The 13,291-nt window shown below is 42.7% G+C and overlaps 1 protein-coding gene across 1 annotated transcript in view; it reads right to left on the minus strand.

Moving 5' to 3' along the window:
* THSD7B (thrombospondin type 1 domain containing 7B) overlaps positions 1-13,291 on the minus strand; it is a 1,176,114-nt gene that overhangs the window by 1,124,258 nt on the left and 38,565 nt on the right. Inside the window, exon 4 of the mRNA XM_082395801.1 lies at positions 4,981-6,640. The gene's annotated coding sequence lies outside the window, so the exon portion shown is untranslated. The remainder of the gene's footprint in view (positions 1-4,980; positions 6,641-13,291) is intronic.

The raw sequence follows: 13,291 nt of genomic DNA on the forward strand, positions 1-13,291 counted from the left end.
TCCTCTTCTCTCTTACATTCGTCTTTATTCTTGCTATCTCTCTTTTTTTTTTCTTTTTACTTGAAATCTAGTGTAGATGTCTCCATATCTCATTAATGTGGTCTGCCTCAAAGGTCCTTAATAATAACTTATTGTACATGTTTATTATACTTGATAGGAAGTAATTTTATTGAAGCCCTTTTTGTTTCCTCGTTTGCAGATAATCTTGTGTCTCCACACCGGTAATACTGTCCCCAAGAAAGTAATATTTTTAGCATTATTCTTGTTTGTTACAACCAGGGAGATGATAATGAGAATCCATGAGGCTGCAAAGCAGGTACAGTGACTCCATCTGTAAAACAGCCCAGTGCCTAACTGTAATGAAGATGCTTTGTATTTATTTGGCACAATGTTCCTGACACCTAATAGTGGTCATTTTCTCTCCAACACTAAGGATTTGTTTAGATCAACTTACTCATTGCATTGGTTGTTTGTTAAAGCCTTATCTAGGCCACTCATACAAAAGGGGGTGCCAATTAATTGAAGTTTAATCATTCATCAAGTCAACATTTATTAAGTGCCCGATCTTTTCCCAGACATTCTAGCAGGCACTGCGGATAGGTCTTGGCAGAAAAGGGAAACATATCTGAATTAAACATAACCCAATGTATTTGTCCCTTCCAGCTGCTATAACAGAATACCACAGACTGGGTATTAAAGGATAAAGACTGGCTTTATAGACTGGCTTATAAAGGATAAACACAGTTCAGGAGGCTAGAAGTCTGAGATCAGGGTGCCAGTATGGTCAGATGAGGGCTTTCTTCTGGGTTGCAGACTTCCTGTTGCATCTTCACATGGCAGAAGGGGCTAGGGAGCTCTATGGGCTCTTTATGAGAGCATTAATCCCATTCATGAAGCCTCACCCTCATCATCTAATCACTTCCCAAAGGCCCCAACTCCTATCACCATCACATTGTGCATTAGAATTCAACATGTGAATTTTGAGGGGAAACAAACATTCAGAGACCATAGCATCCAACAATCTCCAGACAGTTAAACTTAGCACTGTCCCTCCTAAATTTCCTCCATCTGACCAGCAATTACCACCTCCTTCTCTGGATCCCTGTTACCCTCAACTAAGACAGCTCGAGCCTGTGCCACAAAATACATCCTTAATAAAAAAAGAAAAATGGAAGCATCAGTTAGAGGCATAGCTTATTCCATTACTTATGTCTTCTGCTTCATTTCTCTGAGGCCTTCAAACAAAAACTAGAATGTTTCAACTTTACTTTAACCATATATTATGGAAAATTTCAAACATATAAAGTAGAAAGACTAGACTATGAACCCCAAGTACTTATTCCCAGCTTCAATAATTATCAACAATTCTGCCATTTTTATTTCATCTCTGCCTTCCACCTTTTTTCATATTGGATTTCAAAACCCAGATCTCCTACCATTTCACCCATAAATACTTCAGCATGTATTTCTGAATGATTGGGATTTTTTTCTCTTTTTAACTTCAGCATAATGCCATTATCTCATTCAACAAACTTAACAAGAATTTCTAATTATCACCTCATAACCACCCTAATTTTCCCCTGATTTTCTCAAAAATGTATTTTTATAGTCAATTTGTTGAAATCAGCCTCCAAAGTTTGCAAATAGCATTTGTTTGATTAGTCTTTTAAGTCTCTTTTAGTCCAAAACCATTTTCTCTCCCTTTCTTCTCCATGCCATTTATTTTTGAAGAAAACTGGTTATTTGTCCAGTGGTTGAATGCATCCTTGTGGCATCATCCAACATGTTCCCCTTTCTTCTGCATTTTCTATAAACTGGTAGTTGGATCTAGAGATTTGATTACATCTAGGTTCAATATTTTTAGAAACAAGATGTTATGGACCATGCTGTGATGTCCTACTGCATCACATCAGGTGGCACAGACTGTCTGGTTGTTGCACTTTTTATGATAATCAATGAGTTCAGGTGATATCAACCTGATTCACCCACTAAAAAGTCTCCCCATGAACTTTCACCTAATGTTTGTGTAGCCATTGATAATCATTGCCTAGAGCCACTATTCCATCAGAGATTTTTTCCAGTTAATCAATCATTTCATGTCACACGTATACCACAGAGTGAGATCATTTACCCTGGTATTGATTAAACTAAATCAGAAAGAACTATAGTTAAAACATTTTTTAAAGCACTGAAACACACTTGAGACTGTTATCTAAAAAATAAATAAATAAAAGTAGGAGAGTTCAACCTATAGATGTCTCCACCTCTTTTGAAAACAAAAATTCTGTTTTAACTGAAAATTTCCTAGACCACCTACTTGATAGCACTTGCCTTTTAACACCTATTGATTAGGAAAATGTAGATGATGAAAAGCTTCTAAATTCAGTGACCCACTAAACAGATTTCTAGTATATTAATCATAGCAGTAGTCTATACACTCTTGAAATATAGCAAAGCATGTGTCCTAAGGATAGAACATAATTTTAAATTATCCAAGTTACAATCTTTCCCCCTTCTGTCTTACATCCCAAACCATGCCCTCTAAAGAGCTGATCACTAGAGGGACTGGTGGAAGGAAAACTTCTTCAGGCTGAGTGTCACAAAAAGTCTGTGGGAGTTTACAGAGAGCAAAGAACAAGATTTTCTGGACAATTTGCAGCAACATGGGTGGACCTAGAGATTATTATACTAAGCACGATAAATCAGAAAGAGAAAGACAAATACCATATGTATATGTGGAATCTAAAATACGACACAAATGAACTTATCTACAAAACAGAAACAGACTCACAGACATAGAGGACAGACTGATGGTTGCCAAGGGGGAGGGAGCATGGGAGAAGAGGGGATTGGGAGTTTGGGATTAGCAGATGCAAACTAGTATCTATAGGATGGACAAACAACAAGGTCCTACTATGTAGCACAAGGAACTATATTCAATATCCTGAGATAAACCATAATGGAAAAGAATATAAAAAAGGATGTATATATGTGTATAACTGAATCACTTTGCTGTACAGCAGAAATTAACATAACATTGTAAATCAACTATACGGCAATAAAATTTTCAAAAATTAAAATTAAAAAAATTTAAAAAGATTTTCTGGCCAGATTTTCTCCCCTCTCCACCCTTTGATATTTTCAGAAGAGAATGCAGAAAGCTCACATTCCTATTCCAATTATTCTGGATGCTGAGATTTTACATGACTTACATACATATGTGTCAGACATGGTGTTGATTCAGTCAACAATGTTTTCTTACAGATCTACAGCTCGAGGTGGCCCTCTTTTCTTCCCCCACTGGGGTCCACAGTCCAGCAACTGCCCTATATGGGTCTCTGGTACTTTGGTTCCAAACACTTCAACCATAAGCTCTACTGCCATCACCATCCTGCAATAATATTAACAGTACTCTCCATAAATCTAGAAGGCAAACAAGTATGTTCCCCCAAAGAAGGGCACCTTTTAAGCTAGAAGTTGGTTCCCCAAGACCAACCAGATAGCCCACAGTAGCATCACTCCTGGTGGATGTCAAGGTAAGGAGGACAGACTGATGGTTGCCAAGGGGGACCAATGGCCTACTCTTCCGCTGAGACCAGAAACACACATGGAGCAATTGCCTGGTTAGGCTGATTGCTCACCGACAAGATAGGAGGCTAATCTGGCCATTGACCTAAACTCTGATGTTTGCAGCACACACTCATAGGGGCCCCAGACTTAAGCCTCCTTCCTCTGTATAATAGGCCATTTGATATTTCTGCTGATATTCTTCACTCAAAGATATTTTATTCCAGATGTCATGAAGTGAAACTTTTGAAATTGTGAAGCGATTTGTTGCAAGCAGAGCTGGCTTTACAGAGATGCTGAGATGAGGAGCTGCTTCTATCGATCGATCAGAAAGAATCTGCAAAACATCTTAGATGAAAGACAGCTACGAAAAGGGGTGGGGAGGCCGAGTGGACCTGAGTAGAATGGTGAGGATGGCAGCTAAACAAGGACTCCTGCTCCAATCTCCAGCTCCAATTTTGTTATAGAGCACTTTTCCCAATATTCAAAAGCCAGAGAGGACAACTTGCCATGATCCAAAAGGCTAAGTCTACTCTCTTCATCAAGCCTTGCCCTATAATCCTCTTAACATGTTTTTAGAACTGCTCAAACAGAACATACTCCTAAAATGCAAATCGGGGGAGAAAAATAAAGTATCATGTTGTCACTGATTCCAGCCTTTTTAAAAAAATATTTTATTCCTTTTTTAAATGAATTTATTTATCTATTTATTTATTTTTGGCTGCATTGGGTCTTCGTCGCAGTGCACGGGTTTCTCGTTGTGGTGGCTTCTCTTGTTGCGGAGCATGGGCTCTAGGCGTGCGGGGTTCAGTAGTTGTGGCTCATGGGCTCTAGAGTGCAGACTCAGTAGCTGTGGCTCACGGGTTTAGTTGCTCCATGGCATGTGGGATCTTCCCAGACCAGGGCTCGAACCCGTGTCCCCTGCATTGGCAAGTGGATTCTTAATCACTGCACCACCAGGGAAGCCCTGATTCCAGCCTTGAGGAATGAATCCTAACAAGAGCCATGTAACATTTTCTTAGAGAACCACTGTGTCTTCCTCCTTGCCTCTTCCAAATGAGACTGGACAGTAATAAAGTCAGGCTCAGCATTCATTCATTCATTCGTTCACTAAATATTTAATGGACAGCCCTGTGCTAGGAGGTACAGCGATGAACAGGACAGATTGCTGGTCCACGATTTCCTGATCTAACCAGCGATATCAAAAGCTATGCCACTAACCTCAGAGCCTCACGGTAGCATGATGTTACAGGAGAAGTGAGTCTCTCATGCTATGGATGCAGCATTCTAATTGTTCAGTGGGCAGTGAGGGAAAGCCATGCAGGGGCATGCCTTTGGAGTCTTGATTTTGCTCCTGATTTTTTGCAGCTGCAGGTGTGGCCCTGGAATAAGAAGAGGCTGGATTCTACTTACCCTGCAAGAAACTCCATGTCTCAGTTTTCTGGGTTTTCTGTGGTCAAAGCTCTCACCCAAGAAGGGCAGTCACCTGAGGAGAATGATTCCTGTAAAAAGAAGAGAGTGACTTAACCGAAGATAAGACCTCCTCCTCAGGAGGATTGTGGAGGAAGAAAGAAGAAAGGTGACTCTTAACAAAGATCTATTGCAGATGGGTGAGGGACAGCACAGATGAGATGAGAAAGCTGAAGTCCAGGCCCTATTTTATTAATTAAAATTTTTATTGCAGTATTTGTAGATTTACATGCATTGTAAGAAATACTACAGAGAAATCCCTGTATGCTTTTCCCAGCTTCCCCCAAAGGCAGCATCTTGCAAAATCACACTCCACTATCACAACCAGGATATTGACAGTCATATAATCCACCAGTCTTATTCCAATTTCCCAGTTCCACTTGTACTTATTTTTGTGTGTGTCTATAAAGTTCTATACAATTTCATCACCTGTGTAGATTCATGTATCCATCTCAACAGTAAAGAAAATGCGCAGCTCCAACACCAAAGGATCCCTCATGCTGCCCTTTTATGACCGCAACCATCTCCCCTAACACCTAACGACCACTAAATCTGTCTTCCATTTCTAACTATTATCATGTTCTGATTGTTATATAAATGGAATCCACGATACTGGCTTCTTGGGATTGGCTTTTTTTGCTCAACATAATGCCCTGGCTATTTGTCCAAGGTGTGTGTATATCAATAGTTTATTCTTTTTATTTCTGAGTAGTATTCTATGGCATGGACGCACCATAGTTGAACCCTTTACCTGTTGAAGGGCATTTGGGTTGTTTCCCATTTGGGTCTATTATGAGTGAAGCTGCTATGAACATTCGTGTCCAGTTTTTCCAATGCTGAGGGACATAAAATTTAGAGTCTACATTCTGGGACAGACCCCATTGGTAAATGGCCACTGAGTGTTGGGCTCACTGTGCATGGACAGGCTGTGGAGGTAAACCATTTCCACCCCTTAGATGCTGGGCTAGCTGCTGAATCCTGGAGCTTCAAGGCCCATCACCATGTGGCCTCTGGTCAGCATGAGGACTGGATTGGAAGAGCCTCAGCAGCGCTAGCAGGAAAGAACGCCAGGTGTCCCCTGCTGCTCAGTGTAGCTTCTGGGCAGTGGCCGCAATGCAGATTCCTGGGCCCAACCCCAGAAATTCTGATTGGGGCACTTCAAGGTGAGCCCAGCAATCTGCATTTATAACAAGCAAACCAGGTGTGCCTCCCTTGGCTCCTCCCCCTTCCTGGTGTTCACACTTTTGTGTAATCTCCACTTCAGTGTGGGTGGGACCTGTGACTTGATTCTCAGACAATAGAATATGACACAGGTGATTAGGCTATGTTATACAAGACCCCATCTGGCTAGAAGACTTGCTCTAGAGACACTCCATGCTGGCTCGATGAAGTAAGTGGCCACGTGGGCAAAGCCCACAAGCCAAAAAACCGCTGGTGGCCTCTAGGAGCTGGGGCAGCCTCCAGCCTCCATCAGCAAGAAGTCATGACCCTTAGCCTGACAACCACACCTACCTGAGTGAGCTTGGAGGTGGATTCTCCCACAGCCCAGCAGTCAACATCTTGATTGCAGCCTCATGAGAAACCAAGCAGAGTGGTGCAGCCACTGTGAAAAACAGTATGGAGGTTCCTCAAAAACTAAAAATAGAGTTGCCATATGATCCAGCAATCCCACTCCTGGGCACATGCCTGGACAAAACTACAATTCAAAAAGATACATGCACCCCAATGTTCATAGTAGTACTATTCACAATAGCCAAGACATGGAAACAACCTAAATGTCCATCAACAGATGAATGGATAAAGAAGATGTGGTGTGTGTGAATATATATATATATATATATATATATATATATAATGGAGTACTACTCAGCCATAAAAAAGAATGAAATAATGCCATTTGTAGCTACATGGATGCAACTAGAGATTATTATACTAAGTGAAGTAAGTCAGAAACCAAGAAGAGAATACAGCTGAGCCCTGCCCGGGCTCCTGACCCACAGGAGATAACAAATACAGGTCGTTTTAAGCTCCAAAATTTGTGGTGCTTTGTTACACAACAATAGAAAATGAATACATCATGTGTTAGGAACTGAATGTTGGGGCCTCCCATTATTCATATGTTGAGATCGAATCCCCAGTGTGATGGTATTTGGAAGTGGGTCTTTGGGAAGTGATTAGGTCCTGAGGGCAGAACCCTCATGAATGGGATTAGTGCCTTACAAAAGGAGGCCAGAAACATACCTGGTCTTTTTTCAGCCATGTGAGGATACAATGAGAAGTCATCAGTCTACAACCCAGAAGGATCTAAGACAGAACCCTGCTGGCACCCTGATCTTACACTTCCAGCCTCCAGGACTGTGAGAAATAAATGTTTATTGTTTAAACCACCCAGTCTATGGTATTTTGCTATAGAAGCCCGAGCTGACTAAACACCAGGTGAATTCTGCTGGCTCTTGCCAAGGAGAAAGTATCAAAATCTCATTCTCATGTATAATGGAATAGAACAAGAAAATAACTTGATGTCAAAAGCACCTGACTCTGCCATTTACTGGTATAAACTTGGGTAACTTCTTCAGATCTCAGTTGCTTCATCTATGAAATGGAAATAAAAATAACTTCCTCATGGGAAAAAATTTTTTTACCCAACAATAGATAACCAGTATACCGAGTGATTCTGATGCAGAGTGGTGGGCCCTACCCTGGACTGTACCTTGAGAACCACAGACCAAACCAAGATGAGGCTGAGCCTCAAGTAGCGGGCAGTACTAACTTGCCTCAAACCAAACCTTACGGTCTTCTTGACATGAAAGACCTGCTTGTCCCCTGGGGGGGCCCTTCAGTTCCTCAGAAGTACTTTGGAGTTTGAGTAACAACTGTCACCTGCCCCCAGGCTGCCATCTGACTCTCCCACCCAGAGGTGGCCCAAGACTCTACTTATGGAATCAAACAGCAGACACTTTGTAGTCTGTCTCCTTTTACCACTCTTTGAGGTAGTGGGGAGCTTCTGGAAAAATCTTTGGGGTCTTCAATGCCTCTACTAAGTTTTCTAATATCTAGTAGGTCACAGCATCAGCTTTTAAATGGCACAAAGATGGACAGGTACAATTATGTGTATATAAACACATATATACATTTATTTGCCTTAGTATCTTCCTCTTCCTACACACAAACACACACAGAGGAATGCAAGCACCATAACATAAGGGCAGGGGATTTTTCTGTAGTGTTTAATGATGTATCTCCTGAGCCTGACAGGTATTTGTAGGAAGGAAGGAGGGAAGGAAGGAAAGAGAGGGAGGGAAGAAGGGGGTGGGGTGGGGGGAGAGCTAGACTAATCAATGAAATTAATCCAATATTAACGGATGAGTATAGTTTCCTCCTTTCACACCCCAAAGAAGTAGTTAGGGGAAATATTCCAGGGCTGAATATGGTATGGGGATTCATATTCCAAAGGCAGCTGTCCATCCCCTTTCAGGGACAGCAGGGACATCTTAACTGCATATTTATCTGTCAGAAAATAGCCCTGGTGTCCTCAATCAGCCAGAGTTTGCAGCCAATTGAAGACAGCACGCATATTTTTAGAAAGCCTAACAGTGACACAGCACTGTTCACCCTGAGACTTCTGCTCATGATAATCCACTTCCTGTCAAACACTGGACGGCCCACTGGGGAAGGGCCTTGTTGATGCACGATAACCATAATGGGCCAATCTCTAAAGAGACCGCCCAGTATGAAAGCTGATTAATAATAGAGTCAAGCCTGAGAGGGAAGCTTCTCTTTAACTTTCAATCTCCTTCTCTGGCTGAAGACAGATCTGTAATTTGATTTCAACATGGCTTTCTGCCGCTCTAGATTTCTCGAGCAGTAAAACCAGCTTCGTGGCAATCTTTTTCCTCCTTCACCACTTCCTTAGCTCGGGGGATCAGATTCTTTCAAATCTGTCTGTGGACAAATCTGATGAGCTTCCTGCATTATTTATCCTCGAGTAAATGAGGAAAACCATTAACAGCTTGCCTCAGATCTCTTGGCAAATCTAACCATTGAGCACACTGATGTCCTGTTTAATCAAATAATTTATTTACACAGAAATGACATTTCTATTCATACTTCACATTAAAAAGAAGGAAAGCGAGGCACTGTCACACATTTTCTCCTTTAATTTCCAGGAGATATAAATTTGTTCTCCTCCCTCTTAAGAAAAACTTCTTAAATCGCTAGTCGTTCACTTGGAATCATCACCTCTCTTCACTCTGGGAAGTGAGGGCAGAAGAAAGGGAAGGTACTGGAACATGCACTGACCGAGGCTGCCTGGCATGTGCTGCCTGTGTGTGCATGTGCCTGGGAGAAAAGGAAGGATTCTGTCTTGCACTGGACACCTTCCCTGCACCTTCCCCAGGCTCCCCTATTTACCCGAGGTTCCAAATGAGAGATCAGAGAGCAGCACTGAGGCAGGTTGTCTGCCTCCTGGGTTTTGGACAATGCGCTCTGACTCCCTGCCTCTGTACATTAACCAAAAAACCTCAAGTGCTCATTATGTGTAAGGCACTGAATGACAAATATGTGAAGACAGAAGATCACCCAGTGGGGAGAAGGGAGTGACCCTGTGCCACACTCAGCGTGGGGCACTGACACACATTTTCCCCTTCAATTCTGACAAGATACAAATTTGTTCTCCCCTATTTTACCCATGCAGAAACTGAAGCTCAGAGGAGTTAAGTAACTTGCCCAAGGTCACACAGCCAATAATGAACCCAAACCCATCTTCTTCCTGCTACATCACAAATTATCCCTGGTCTGCTGACTACTAGCTACTGTTCTTCCCCATGTCTTTGTTCCCTCCATTCACAAACATCACCATTTTGTCTGGGGTTTTCTTCTTTCTACTACTACAGGATTAGGGTTACTCTCTCCCCAGATAACTTCCAAAAGGGTTATTTTATGTTACTGCTAAATTCATCCAACAAGTGCGGCCAGATTTTCAGAGAATAGGGTGATTCATCATCAAAATATGCAATGTAAACACCACTTGGTACAGGTGTACACAATGTAGGATATGAATCTTTACGTCAAGAGCTGAAAAACAAGTATGTGACCCTCCTAAGAGGAACAAATTTTGGTGGAACAAACCCTTTAAAACATAACTTTTATTTCTTCAATAGGGGTCTTTCCTTAAAACTGGAGAGATAAATAACCAAATAAGCAAACAAATAAATGAATAAATAAATAAGGCTTCAAAGGAAGTAAGGACCATAGAGAAAAGCTAATGTGTTCTTTCTTTGCTGCCACTGATCAAATCAACAATGCTCTCTACCCCCGTGTGGCAGGGTGTCTCTTGCTCTCCTGTGCATTCACCCCTAAGAGCAATGACATTTGCTGATTACACCCATTTGGTTTTCAGAGGCCAAGGTGGATTGTATTTGCCTTTCCTATTAGCCTAGCAATACCTCCCTTTATTTTTTGCAGTAGATTTTCTGAACAGCAATAGGCTCTAATCAGTCTTCCTGGCTTCATTTCTCAGAATCTCACAGTCTCCTCAAGGAACATTTCAAACTTGACTTATCATCATTACCAGACGCTAAATAGTCACCAGATTCTATATTATTTATTACACCTAGTTAATTACCCTGTTCTGGACTTATGCGTCGAATCACAGAGCATGTGAAAGACTATCCACACAATACGTCACGGAGACTCTACTATAATGCAGAGTCACATTTTGAAGGAAGCATTTCACCCCGCACAGAATAGCTCTGAACAGCAGCTGAGTCCTACGTCTCTTCAAGACTCTGCCCCACTTCCAGGCACAGGCTCCCAGCGGCCCCTGAGCTGCACGCCTGTCGACGCAAACAGCAGCCACTTGCCTACCTCTCTCCAGCGGGGCCAAAGCACACCACCACGCGTCCCCCCCCACCCCCCCGCCTCCCCCTCGCCGTCTGCTGCTCTATCACAGAGGCTGGCAAGCAGCTGCAGGAGAGAGTGATTCCAGGTCATCCCTGTGTGGGCAGAAAGCATCCAGAGGTTACAATGAGGCGAGAAGTGGTCACAGGACTACCCTTCTGAGACAAAATGACACTCCCACTTTGACCCATTCTACAGAACAAAGAGCCCCCACTGGTGACCCTTTGAAGGACACAGGTTGCACCCTGCCTCCCTCAGGCCTCCCAATAGGCTAGCAGTGGCTTTCTATACCTCCCAGCCCCCTCCTCTCTCCCTCAAAGGAGGGAAGCTCGCCTCAACCATGCACAAGTCATGGTGAAAGGGGTTCCAGCTGAATTCTCTTCCAGGGAAATGTCTCTAACTTATCCAGGGTTTTGAGCTCTAAGCAGACCTTTCAAAGCCCTGACTGCCCAGGAAGCAGATGTCTGATGTGGGTGGGGGATAGGAGCAGGCTTGTCCAGGTCTAAAGCCCCAAGAGACCAAGGATGCCTTCTGTATTGCTCCAGGTGACAGAATTAGAACCAAGAAGTAGATGAATGAAGGGTTTCTCCTCAATACAGGAAAGAACTCCAAACAGAGTCCCTTTCAGGACAGTCAGGCTTGTGGAAGAGCTAAACAAAGGTTAGGTAAGAACTGCCGGGGATGGTGCACGAGAGGCAAACCAGGAACCCGCTAAGACCTCTTCCACCTTGACATTGGTGTGACTCTGAGGGGCTATGCACATGAAACTCACAGGGCCACAGCATTCCACATGTGCAACGGATTTCTGAGTTCATCATGTCTAGAGGCTGCAGATTAGCACCACCAAGTTGAATTCAGTCCAGGGGAAAACTTCATTTTGTTCAGTGTTGTTGGTTCACACAGGTTTACTGTTACATGCAATATATTTGAAAAGTAAATGATTTCATATAAACCTCTGGATTTTTCATGTTCTCTTTAAAAAAAAGTTAGAGGATCTGGTCACATGAGGTCTGCATTCAGCTTGAAGCTGACTAGTGGGCCGTCCCCTTTAGATTGGGCTGTGCTCTGCAGCAGTCCCCGCCATCCCAGATTGCCCCCCAACCTCACAATAAAGTTGGTGTTCTGTTGGCTTTCTGTTTCATTGTTTTGTTTTCTTCCCAGTCCTCTTTATCCAGACGTATCTTCTGTCTCACCCCTGTGGCCAGGAGTGTTTGCCACTGCTGGTCTAGTGAAACCTTGATCAGCTGAGGCTCAGAGAAGTTAAGTGACTTGTCCAAGGTCACACAGTCAGCTAGTATGAAGCAAGGAACAGAACACAGGTTATCTCATGGTCCAGTGCTCCTTCAACCTGGCCACACTGCCAGCCTAGGGATGGCTCATGTCTCTGGATTGATTCGACTATTTACATTGAGGGTGGGCAAACTGCCCCTCTGCACTTCCATTTAACATTTTCTAGGGATCAAGTTTCCACATTTTCCCTTAAAAACCCAATAATAATAGCAAAAAAAATTAAATCTTCTTTCCAGCTGACTTTGCAAATAACTAGCAACCAAAGACCAAACACCCTTTTGTGTGTCCAATAAAAAATCGACCTGATGAACATGTACGATTTCAATCTTCCTTGTAAAATCAGGAATAGGCCAAAACCTTATTATTTCAGACTCTGCCTTGATAGTCCAAATCAATAGTGCAAACAAGATTTCTGGGGGAAAATGTTAAAGTAATTGGCAGAACACACAGGTGTTAAGCCACCAGAAGCACGTTCAAAGCAAGGAATTAAATACAAATAATTGATAAGCTCGTTACAAGTCATCCTTATCTGTATATATATATTAGGGGCTTTATAAGACATCTCTCTATAATCTAATTTGAGTTACTGCCTGCACTTGAAAGTGACATAACTGCACATCTCTTAAAATCTTCTGTAATCAGACCTATAAGCTGATTTAAGCTGCCTACGCCCCCAATTAGTCAGGATTTGTAAGGACTGAGTAAACTGAAGAAAAGGCTGGTTAAGGACTTTTAAGTTGTTTTTTTCTTTTTTTAATTTTTTAGCCACGCTGTGCAGCATGTGGGATCTTAGTTCCCTGATCAGGGTTTGAACCCACACCCCCTGCCTTGGAAGCGCAGAGTCTTAACCCCTGGACAGCTAGGGAAGCCCCAGGACTTTTAAAGCTGTTCCTTGGGGGGTAGGAGATCCCTTTCGGCAAGGCCTAGGTTTACTCACTCAGTCTGTGTGGTAAGCTGAGTTATGTTTTGCCCTGGCACTAAACAGAGATGCGGCTTGGGTTGACTTGCTATCTGGTCCCCTCACAGGAGGGAGTTGGACTTGGCTAGGTCAGGTCACATGTCACAT

This window comes from Balaenoptera borealis (assembly GCF_965194805.1).
Source record: "Balaenoptera borealis genome assembly, chromosome: 6".
NCBI lineage: Eukaryota > Metazoa > Chordata > Mammalia > Artiodactyla > Balaenopteridae > Balaenoptera > Balaenoptera borealis.